The sequence below is a fragment of the Aptenodytes patagonicus genome, chromosome Z (genome assembly GCF_965638725.1).
Source record: "Aptenodytes patagonicus chromosome Z, bAptPat1.pri.cur, whole genome shotgun sequence".
NCBI lineage: Eukaryota > Metazoa > Chordata > Aves > Sphenisciformes > Spheniscidae > Aptenodytes > Aptenodytes patagonicus.
In genome coordinates this window covers 72,436,338-72,446,398 of record NC_134982.1, presented here as the reverse complement: position 1 = coordinate 72,446,398, position 10,061 = coordinate 72,436,338, and the positions used below count along the sequence as shown (strand labels likewise).

General features: G+C 44.8%; 1 protein-coding gene across 1 annotated transcript in view; it reads left to right on the top strand.

The window, feature by feature from the left end:
- The first annotated feature begins 1,454 nt into the window (after positions 1-1,454).
- ACO1 (aconitase 1) overlaps positions 1,455-10,061 on the top strand; it is a 37,938-nt gene continuing 29,331 nt past the window's right edge. Inside the window, exon 1 of the mRNA XM_076361933.1 lies at positions 1,455-1,548. The gene's annotated coding sequence lies outside the window, so the exon portion shown is untranslated. The remainder of the gene's footprint in view (positions 1,549-10,061) is intronic.

Genomic DNA, 10,061 nt, shown 5'->3' with positions numbered 1-10,061 from the left:
AAATTTAGAGGTATCAAGTAAGAGAATAGTAGGTTTAACTACAGAGCGGCCCTAGAAGCCTTAAGTGTACCAGTAAAATCAGTAGCAGGTGTGCCAAAGCCAGGATTTCACTGTTTAGTTAAAAAAAAAACCCTACACAATGTGTCTTGTTTGCTAGACCCTGAGATCCTACCACTGATTTTCCCTGGTCTGCAAGTTCCAGCTGGACAGCGTGTAGGCAGGAGGATCTGCCAGCACAGGTCGGTGTGCAAGAATCCAACCCGCAACCAACCAGGAGAGCCACCTTGGGCATTTTCTAGGTTTCATCTTTCTTTCCAAGCAGAGAAAAGCACTTTCATTTTCACTGTCTGCATCAGCTTGCTCATCTGAGACCTGCTCCTCTGCAGCAAAGCCAGCAAGTAGCCCTGTTTGCTCTTAGCCTGAGCTTTCTTCAGGGAAAAAACAAAACATTACTAGTCGTCTCTTCCTCCAGCTCCGACTCTCAGTGGTTAGCAATTCTCCTAGCCACTCTCCAGGTTTCCAAGACCTTCTCCAGACTTGTGAGACACATCTATACTTTCCACACAACTCCCATGTATCTTTAACTCCCTGTTTCCTATTTATCTAATGATTTTCCTAGAATTAGATGCTTTTTAATTGACTTTATTCAGGCCTAAACCATATGCTGTTCTATTGTGGGCATGCTGGACACTGAAAAACACCCTGTAGCACTTGGCTGTGGGGGTGATGTTGAATGGGTCCTCTAGGTTACTCTGTACTCTGACATTGTTCTTCAATATTGGCGTCACGATATTGATCTTGACCAGTTTATAAGTAACAGGCTGTTTTTGCGAACAGCCAGGCCAGTGAGCTCTCCCCCAAGCCCTGAGAGGCAACCTGAGGACCCTATCACGCTGCCATGAGGAAGCAGCCCTGCATATCAGGCGGTAACCTGAGTGAGACCCGTTCAACCATCGTTTCCAGGTCCTGGCCTCAGTGACGGGACTCTTGGACCCCCTCTGAAGCCGAAGCAAGCGCACAGGCAGAGAGCACACGGAGCACTCACAGCACGTGCAAAGCACACCACAGCCCGCGCCCCGCTGCCTATTTTACAGTGCCTGCCTCTGCCATGGCTCGGCCTGCAGCAGAGGCCTGACCTTATCCGGCCTCGGCCCCGATGCCACCACCCTGCCCACCCCCTGACCTCGGGGGCCACCCCTCCACACAGAACAGAGCTCCCTCGCCTCGTCCCCCCCGGGGAGAGGCGCCGGCTCAGAAAGACAGCGGCTCCATGAGAGGCGACCCCGGGCCAGGGCTGCGAGCAGGAAGGGGAAGCCCAGCCCAGCCCAGCCCAGCCCGGCCTGGCCCGCACCGCACCCCCGCCGGCCGGCCGGTCGGCCCTCCCTCGCTTCCCGCTTCCTGCCTCTCCACTCGGCCGGCCGGCCGTCATGCCGCCGCGGCCGGCCTTGAGGACGGCGGGGCGGAGCCAGCCCGCCCCCACCTCTTCTCTCCCTGCGCCTGGCGGCCCCTGACGGCCAGCGGCGGCGGTCTGTTCCTCCTTGCTCCCTGGTGAGTGCGGGCCCCGGCGGGGCACGGCCGCCGTTTCCCTCCCTCCCACCCGGTGGCGACGGTTCGGGCGCCTTGAAGCCGCTTCCCCCGCCGCGGCGCCCCCTTTCCCCGGCGGCGCCGGGCCCTACCGGCCGCGGGGGAAGGTGGGGGGTTGAGGGGCGCCCCTCGGGGGGAGAGCTCAGGCGGGTGCGGGCCCGGGCGAGAGCGGGGATCGGCGGCAAGGCAGGCCAGGCCAGGCCGGCCCGGCGGCGGGATGGGGGATCGTGCCGCCTCCCGGCGGCGGCGGCGGGGGTGGTCGGCCCCGGCTCACGGAGTGGGGGCTGGACGTGGGCGTTGGAGCGGCTCGGTGCTGTGGGGGGGAAGGCGGCTCTCGCAAAGCAGCCCAGCGGGCGGCTTCGTGACACCATCTCCGAGCAGCAGCAGGCTGTGCGACCTCCGCGCCGCGCTGCAGGGGGGCAGGGAGCGGAGCGGCGGGCCAGGCCCCGGCTGGCCGAAATTTGGTCTCTCCGAGACCCGGCTTTGAACCTGTTCACACCAGGTACAGGAGTCAGCTTTTGCAGAGCTGAGAAAGAAGAATAGATTTAGCTAGAGGAGAAGAGCGGGAATGGAAAAGAAGTTGTGCTGCCCTATCCTCATCTAGGCAAAGCTTTTTCATTAATTTTCCTACTGGAACAACTCCAGCCTTGTCTGTTGGTATTGCAGTAGTATCTAAATAGTAGAGGATAGTGCATCGTGTACATATCAGGCACACAGCAACCCTGCTGTGTTGCAAAACCCCAATAAAACTGCAACATAAGTAGGTAAGATAGAGAAGGGATGGAAGAAAAGCATTAGAAGGTGAAGCCTATATTAAGGTAAAGTGACAGGTTTTAATAGTTTTGGGTTTTTGTTTTGGGTGACAAAATCATCTGTTTTGCATTCATGGCACAGACAGCAGGTGCATGTGCTCCATAACAATAACAGTCATGGATGTTGTAGCACACATGCAGATATTTGCCTTGTAGCCTAACCTGGCTGAGGACTGTGGCTGTGGAGATGCCCGATTTCAGAATCTGGATTAGGTATATGTTTGTATTAGTCCCTGTGTATCTGTTCAGCGCATTGCCATGTTTCATAACACCACCATAGTTTCCTCTTATTTTTTAACTGGAGGTTGTACTTTGATACTTGGTTTCCACCTCTAAAGCTAGCATAGGTGTGAGAGGGGAGGAAAAGACGGAGAAGTCTGGACTTCAGTATTCTTTAGTATCAGCAGGAAACTTGGTCTAAAACAGAGGATTCTCTTGCCAAACGATTGGAATTGAATTAATATCTCTGAGCACTCAGTGCTGTTGCTATTGTTCATACTGGCTCATTATCAATCCACAATACCGAAGTAAAGGAAGACCACCCTAGAGAAATAGTAACACTGGAATGTTTATTTAGTATTGCTTTGCTTAAAAGCAATTGTGCTCCATCAGAATGGCCTAATAAACTTCTGGGGATTGTTACTTCTTCAAAGAAAGTAAGAAGAATTTAATGTGCGTAGAGTAGGAAGTGCAGCTGACTCTTGTGCCCTCCAGGATCTGTGGTGTGTGTGAGGAGTTACTCGGAAAATTGTCAATACTTTACTCATCCTGGACTTTATAAGATAGAGGAATTTCCTGAAGAGGTTTTCAGTGTATGAAAGTCTGATCACTTAGCGGTTCTTTGCAGAGTATATCATGCAGACTACCTCTGAACTGAAGACTAGGGCTTTCAAACTGCATTTTTTGCCGTACCACATTTGTAACTTGGCACCTTTCTTTCTCTTTGGTTCCCTTTAGCCAGAAGGTAATACACTCCCACTTTGATATTCAATGAAATTTCTATAGTAATGGTGGAAGAGCTGAAACAGTAATTGCAGAAAAACACAGAAGAAATATTATTGATATTTAAATAGTAAGAATAGCAGCAAATATCTTTTGCTAGTGTTTTCCAACATAGACTCTCAGTGTAGGATTTCACCACATAATAGCTGGAAATTTTCTCCCTCCCTGGAGTAACGATCCACTTAAGATCACTGGAAGGATATGAATTGAAGAGTGGTCCCTTTCCTTCTTTTGAAACAGAGGGAAGGTAGGGAGGAGGCTTAATTTCAAGTCTGCTCTGTTTATGTGGATAGGATGTAAGAATTTTTCAGGGCTCTTGCCTTCAGTGCTGCCTTAGGGAGTGGTTAGTTCAGAAGATTTCCTCTAGGTATTTGGTACTTCCTTGCAGGAATTGGGACATCCCACAATTCTAGGGTCAGGAGTCCAGAAGCTTGTGAAAGAGGTTGTTTAGTTTTGGTTGGGTTTTTTTGTTGGTTCCCCCCCCCCCCCCCCCCCCCAGCCTTTTTGTGGAAAACTGTTCTGAAAAAGCTGGTTGAATTAAAAATGTTTTGTGGAAACTTAATTTGCGTCCCCAGGGAGCTTGGCTAGTGAACTCTGGTAACAGCTAGCTGGACTTGATGAAATCTTGTCAGATACACACTTGTTCTGCTTACAGACCGAAGCCATGGGTGTTTGAAAGCTGGATTTGTCTACATGAACAGTTGAATAGCTGCTGCAATTGTAGGCAGCAATTTTTGTTGTGAGAAAATTATCTTTCATTATTTCCAGAGCACAAATTCAGGATTTGTCTTGAAATAGCATGAAAAGTTAGGACTTTTTCCCCACCATGCCAGATTCATTTCACAACAGTAGTAATCCTCTCATCAGTTCTTCATCCCGAAAGGACTCCTTCCACCTACATATCTTTGATAGCTCTGAAACAGTTCAGATGACAAGTTGCACAAAAGGAGTTTTAGGGGTGCAGAAAGAGCAGTTTACAGAGCTGGTACAATGGTAACGGCGTGAGTAGAGGGCTGATTCACAATACTCCTATTTTGTTTCCCCTTCCCATGCACCTGTGCAGCGTTCCTGTCCCCCTTTATGTGAGCCTTTTGAAACAAACAGACCAATACTGAGATGTCTTTTAATCCCGCCTACTGAAATTGAACCCAAATTTCAGACCAAACCTTTGTATGCACTCTCTGTGTTCCAGACTTCTTGCAGCGCTTCCATGTTAACTTATCGGTGGGAACGTGTTTCTGTGTGTTACACTGGATTTTGGTTGGGTTTTTTTACTAACACTAAAAGCTGGTTCTTTGTTAAAACTGGTCCATGCTGCATATTTGTTAATGAACAGTCTAAGACTGCTAACATAGGGGAAATGAGCAGCAAGTTTGTACAGAGGTAGGAAGTAGGTTAAAGTTCAGAGTTGCTCTTTCAGGGGGAAAAAAAAAATTCAAGGCTTCATTTTTCAGTGTTCTGTAACCTCCAAATAAGCTTCCCTGTATTCTCAGGCATAATACTGCTCATTTTCCTGCAGCAAAAAGAAAATTAGTCTCTACTTTTTAACTAGGACACTCAGTGGTGACTCTGCTGACACAGCATTCCCTTAACACTTATGCCTGCTTAATTAGGATCTGGATTGTGTTAACTGTAAGGCTAGATTGTGTTCCAGAGGCTGTCTGAGGATACTAGATATGTGTGCTTGCCTGGGTCACCAAAAGCTGGCAAGATGTATACAAGAGAAGTGTTTGACTGTCCTTTAAGCAGTAAGTGAACTAACTGTGTTGAAGTGAAAGAGGAGGTAGCATTTGGCTTTCCAGAGGGATGATTTGAGAGAATTTAATATCCACATCTTGGAACTGGGCACACATCTAAACTTCCAGCTCACTTGGAGCTGGGGTTACTTTAAGACCTAAGGGTTTGATTTCACAACCTTGATCTCTGAACTAAATCTTCAGTTCCTACGTGTGCAGTACAGAGCTGCTAACAAAGTGAAATGGTCAGAATGCTTATGACAGCCTGTGAAATATACAGATTATAGGAATATGCACTTAGTAACCTGTCCAGTGCACTGGAAGTGTAGCACATTATGGCTCTGAATAAATAAATTTTAGCATTGCAGTCAAAGTTTTAGGCATCAGGAGAAAGAAGTAAAGTCTGCAATCCAGAGTCCCGTTTGTGTTCCAGTACAGAGTTCCTCTTGAGCCTTACGGTTTAAAGGGGCTCTCTGAAACTTTGCTTAGAGAGTGTTTAAAAAAAACTTCTTTCCCTATTACTACATTTTCTTCCAGTGTGCAATAATGGTGTAGTTTATACCAGCAGAGTGGTTGCTCAGTCATCAAATTGTTAGTGGACTTCTCTTTAAGGATCTGTATGTAATGATGGACTTCTCTGTGTAACTGAGAAACACAAAGATTCTTTCTCAAATCTCTTTTAGCACTGAAATCTTGTCACTGACTGCTTACAGCAATGCAGCAGTGTATATTTCTTATATAGTGGCCTTATCTGTCACAGGTAGAGTAAGTGTTAAATAGTAAGAGCTTCTCTTAATCAAAACAAGAAACCTGTGTTTATTGCAACAGTAGTTGTACTCATCTGTTCTGTGCACATGGAAGGGTAGCTAGATACGTTATAACACAAGACTCTGCTTGTTCTAGTAGTGGTGGTGAACTCTAGCCAAATGCTGGGGGCATTTGTGGGGGTTTTTTTGGGGGTTTTTGCCAGGTTTTTTTTGTGTGTAGGTTTTTTTGTTGTTGTGTTGTTGTTTTTTTTCCCCAGGGTAACAAAAACATTTTTCTTAGGCAACTTGGATATTTAAACTAAAATTTTTTTCTACCACACAAACATCTGTATTAGGTTTTTTTTTAAAACTGACTTGAATTATGGATGGATTTGCTTACCAAAGTTTTACTACTGGAGACACCTGTGATACTGGAGAGGTTGTCTTTCCATATCAAAAATGCAGACTTCTGGCAACATGCTTAACATGGATATTTTCCTTCCTTGCTTTTCAAGCAAGGTAGGCATACGCAGAGCATGCTGCAAGTCCAATAGGACAGAAGTTCCTACATGCTAGACCTGCTAAGTTCCTACATGCCAGAGATCTTTGTTCGTGGCTAAGTGATCTATAACTTAGGTAAACTGGAAGTAGTCATCAACATTTTTAATTAAGGCCCATTGCTGAGTAGAATGTCAAACCATGAGAAGAACAGAGCTGTGTAAGTTGCAGGGACTCATTTTCTGCTGGGGAACTGAGCAATAGCCCTCAGTTTAGGAAGTGCTGTTCGACTATATATAATTCTTAGTAATGTCAGAAAATGCATGCTCAATAGTGTCTTTATGGATTTACAACTCGGTAGCCTGCTGCTCTGTTGCAGCCCCCCTTAGATTTTTTAGTTACTTGCTTTTGCTATTTAGAGGTGCTTGTCATATACTTAGCAGCTAAGTACACATGCGCACACACACACACGATGTCAATCAGTTGAGTGGACAAAACTAAGGGAAATAACTTGGGGGAGTAGGAGTAGGAATGATAATCGCAATGGAAGGTGGTAAGATCAGATTCAGCATTGGTGGAAGATGCTGTATTTTCCAAGCAAGGCCATGAGCGTTCCCTATGTCCTCTGCCTTATCACCGGGTGAGGGCTTTTATCATAGCAGTCCTGCCAGCTCACCTCTCCTTTTCCCAGTTTTCAGTTGGAAGTTTCTTCACAGATTTTCTGCTAGTACCGGCAAGTCTAAGCCTTCCCCCTTTTCTTGATAGCTGATAAAATACCATCTTTGCTTTGGCTGAGCGAAACCTTTTGTAGCGTTTCTAGTGTCTGGTAGAGTGTTCAAATTAAACTGCTGTTTTCCTGAGTGTGTTCTTCCCAGTGGTGGCTGAGAATTTACCCACTCTCCAGGAAAAAGAGCTTTTACTACTTGAAATCTGTTTTAGTCAAGCTATTAGGTGTTTAGTTTTATGAATAGATGCTTAAAATGAACTTTTCCTGTTAATAACGTAGGCACCCTCGCATAATTTGAAAGACAACTAAGAAGCCAAAGATGGAATAGAAAAGGCAGTGTGGAGACATATTCCCTTTCCCTGAGTGAGTTTAATATGTCTGTACTAAAATGCTGAATGATTGTGCCTGTTCTGTTCCTACTTTATGGCCTGAAGCTTAGACAGAAGTTGTCTCATCCAGGGGCTTTTTTTCTTTTTTTCCTTTCTGCAGGTCAAACAAAATAAATCTGTGTCCTTGGTTTGTCCTCAGGCACTTCTGTAATAAATGTGATTATTACTAATCAGAAGTCTTTTGTCAATACTCATGTCATATACTACAGAAAGAGCGTGATTTACTATCAGCATGTATTTTAGCAGAAAAATATGTGCTAAGGTTTTCTCTTATTCTGGATAGTGAGAGATGAGTGGGCTCCCCTGAGATTCCTAAAAAAAACCCAAAACAATATTGTTGCTGGTATTGATCTGGTACAACAAATGAAGATAAGAGCAGTTACGTTTTAAAAAAATAATTTTTTTTTTAGTGGTGTGAAAGAGATTGTTGCTTTTGGCCTTATTAGCTGTATTCATTTTCATCTTCAGGCTCTCCTGCAGCTCTAAAGAGAGTAGAATAATATGTTAAAGTGATGTCTAGAACAGCTCTGGTGTCTTCAGAGTCTCTTAGATATAGTGGGAGGCTAAACAGCGCACCTTTTCCCTCTCTATGGTCTGCATGAGATAATTTCTGCAAGTGGAAAACTACAGGATTTATCAGGATGCTTTCTCAATTCCATTCATTTCAGTAAAATGTCAGCTTGTTGAAATTGTTCCAAGTCACCCTACTGCTTTTAAAGGGGTCTGAAGTAGAGTCCATGACCCACAGTCAATCAAGAACATGCTTTAAATAATACCTCAATTACTGAACTGAGTCCTTTTCCAATAGAAGGTGTTGTGATGTCACTAGTACTGTGTTTATGTTGGACACTCAGAAAAGTTACATCAACTTAAGATTTGAAATCAACACATGCAACATATGTTTAAATCTCCCGTGAATGTTCTTTTTTTAAAATCCCTTTTTTTTTATTTTAGTTACATACTTTAATCCTTTTTGTGGAGATCCGCATGAGACTAATACGCTTTGAGTGTATTTGATTTAGTTGATTAACTTTTAAGAGAAGACAAAGAGGAGGGTACAGACACCTTTTTCCTTCTGTCCCCTTGGGCTTGTGCATACTTCCTATGTAATGATCGTCAAATGGTGTGGCCTTCAGGCTGCCATAGAGATCCATGCACACAGTACAGCCAGTAGGCATTTTTGCACTGATGTTTTGTTGCTAGTAAACATCTGAGCTCTCATGGTAAAAGCTGAGTTTGCTGACTCACTCAATACAGATAAAGTGAGGAATGTTGTTGTACTCAGATTTTGCTAGTGCAAATGCTTTGTTCTAGTATCACAATGTAAAACTTGTGTTGCCGGAGAAATTTGAACCCTCCTGTGTCATATCTAGGGATACAGGCAGCATGGAACAGCTGTTAGAGCCAAGGGTTCATTCTCTACTCTGAAGGGCAAATGTTGCATGCACAAAAAACAGCTTTTTTTTTATATTTGGAAAGTTATGACCTCGTCCAAATAAATTTGCCTCTCCTGGTATTCGTGGTTAGAATCCTTCTGCACTTTTGCTTCTCTGGGGGAGAGAGAAGTGGAGCTGGGAGAGAGAAAAGTCAGAAATCGGACTTTCTGTGATGAGCTGGTGTGCAGTGAGTTAATTCGAGGCATACTCTGGTAAGAGATGGAGCTGGGTGGCATAGTGCTAAGCAGCTGCACTGATGTAACAATGTGAGTGGAAAACAATATTGATAGTTTGAGTGTAGATTTAAAGATGATCAGCATTAGTAAAAGCCAAATTATCAGTGTTTACAGAATTGTATTAGTACGCCCAGGAAGTGCTAAAATAAAGCTATTGTTTGTCTGGTACACCTTATACAAGTCATGCAGCCCTTTGAGAAGGTTCCAGTAATGAGATTCTGTTTTTTGTTTTTTTTTTTTAGCTCCCCAGTTGAACCATTTTCATAGATTTCAGTCAGCTGAAACCCCTGGAGTCCTAGGGCTGTGTCCAGAATTGCACAAACACTAAAGAACGTATGTCTGGATAATTGGAGAGGGGGAAGAGCTTGGGCTAGAGCTGCTGCTGTTTTCCAAGGCCAGGATGAGCACTGTTTGTGTGGGTGGCTAGTGGCTGTTACCACTAGAAACCTCTTAATCTGTACTTCTGTCTTCCTGAGGGTCACTGTGTGGAATCCCATTTCAGATGTGACCTCCACGCGAACAGTTTTGAGGTTGTTAGGCAGAAGATAAAGTGCTTTCTTTGGTACATGTGATCAGCTATTACCGTGGTCATGTGGCACTGGCCATGGTCAATGCATGTGACCCTGTGCACTGCGCCAATCCCAGGCAGGCAGATGCCGGCTCCCCTGCGTGCTAGCCTGTTTGCATATTTACATTTCAGTGCCTGCAAAACATGAATAAATGTTCTGTGCTGCAATCACAAGTTAATCTGTATCTATTGCAGCGATTACTTAAAAAATATTGGTGTACTCAATCTGCAGAGTATTGCTCCCTTGCATCTTTTTGGCAGATCACTAGCTTGAGTTTTGTGCTGTGGCCACTTGGTTTATAATTTGCTGTCTGGAAGTAGTAGTTG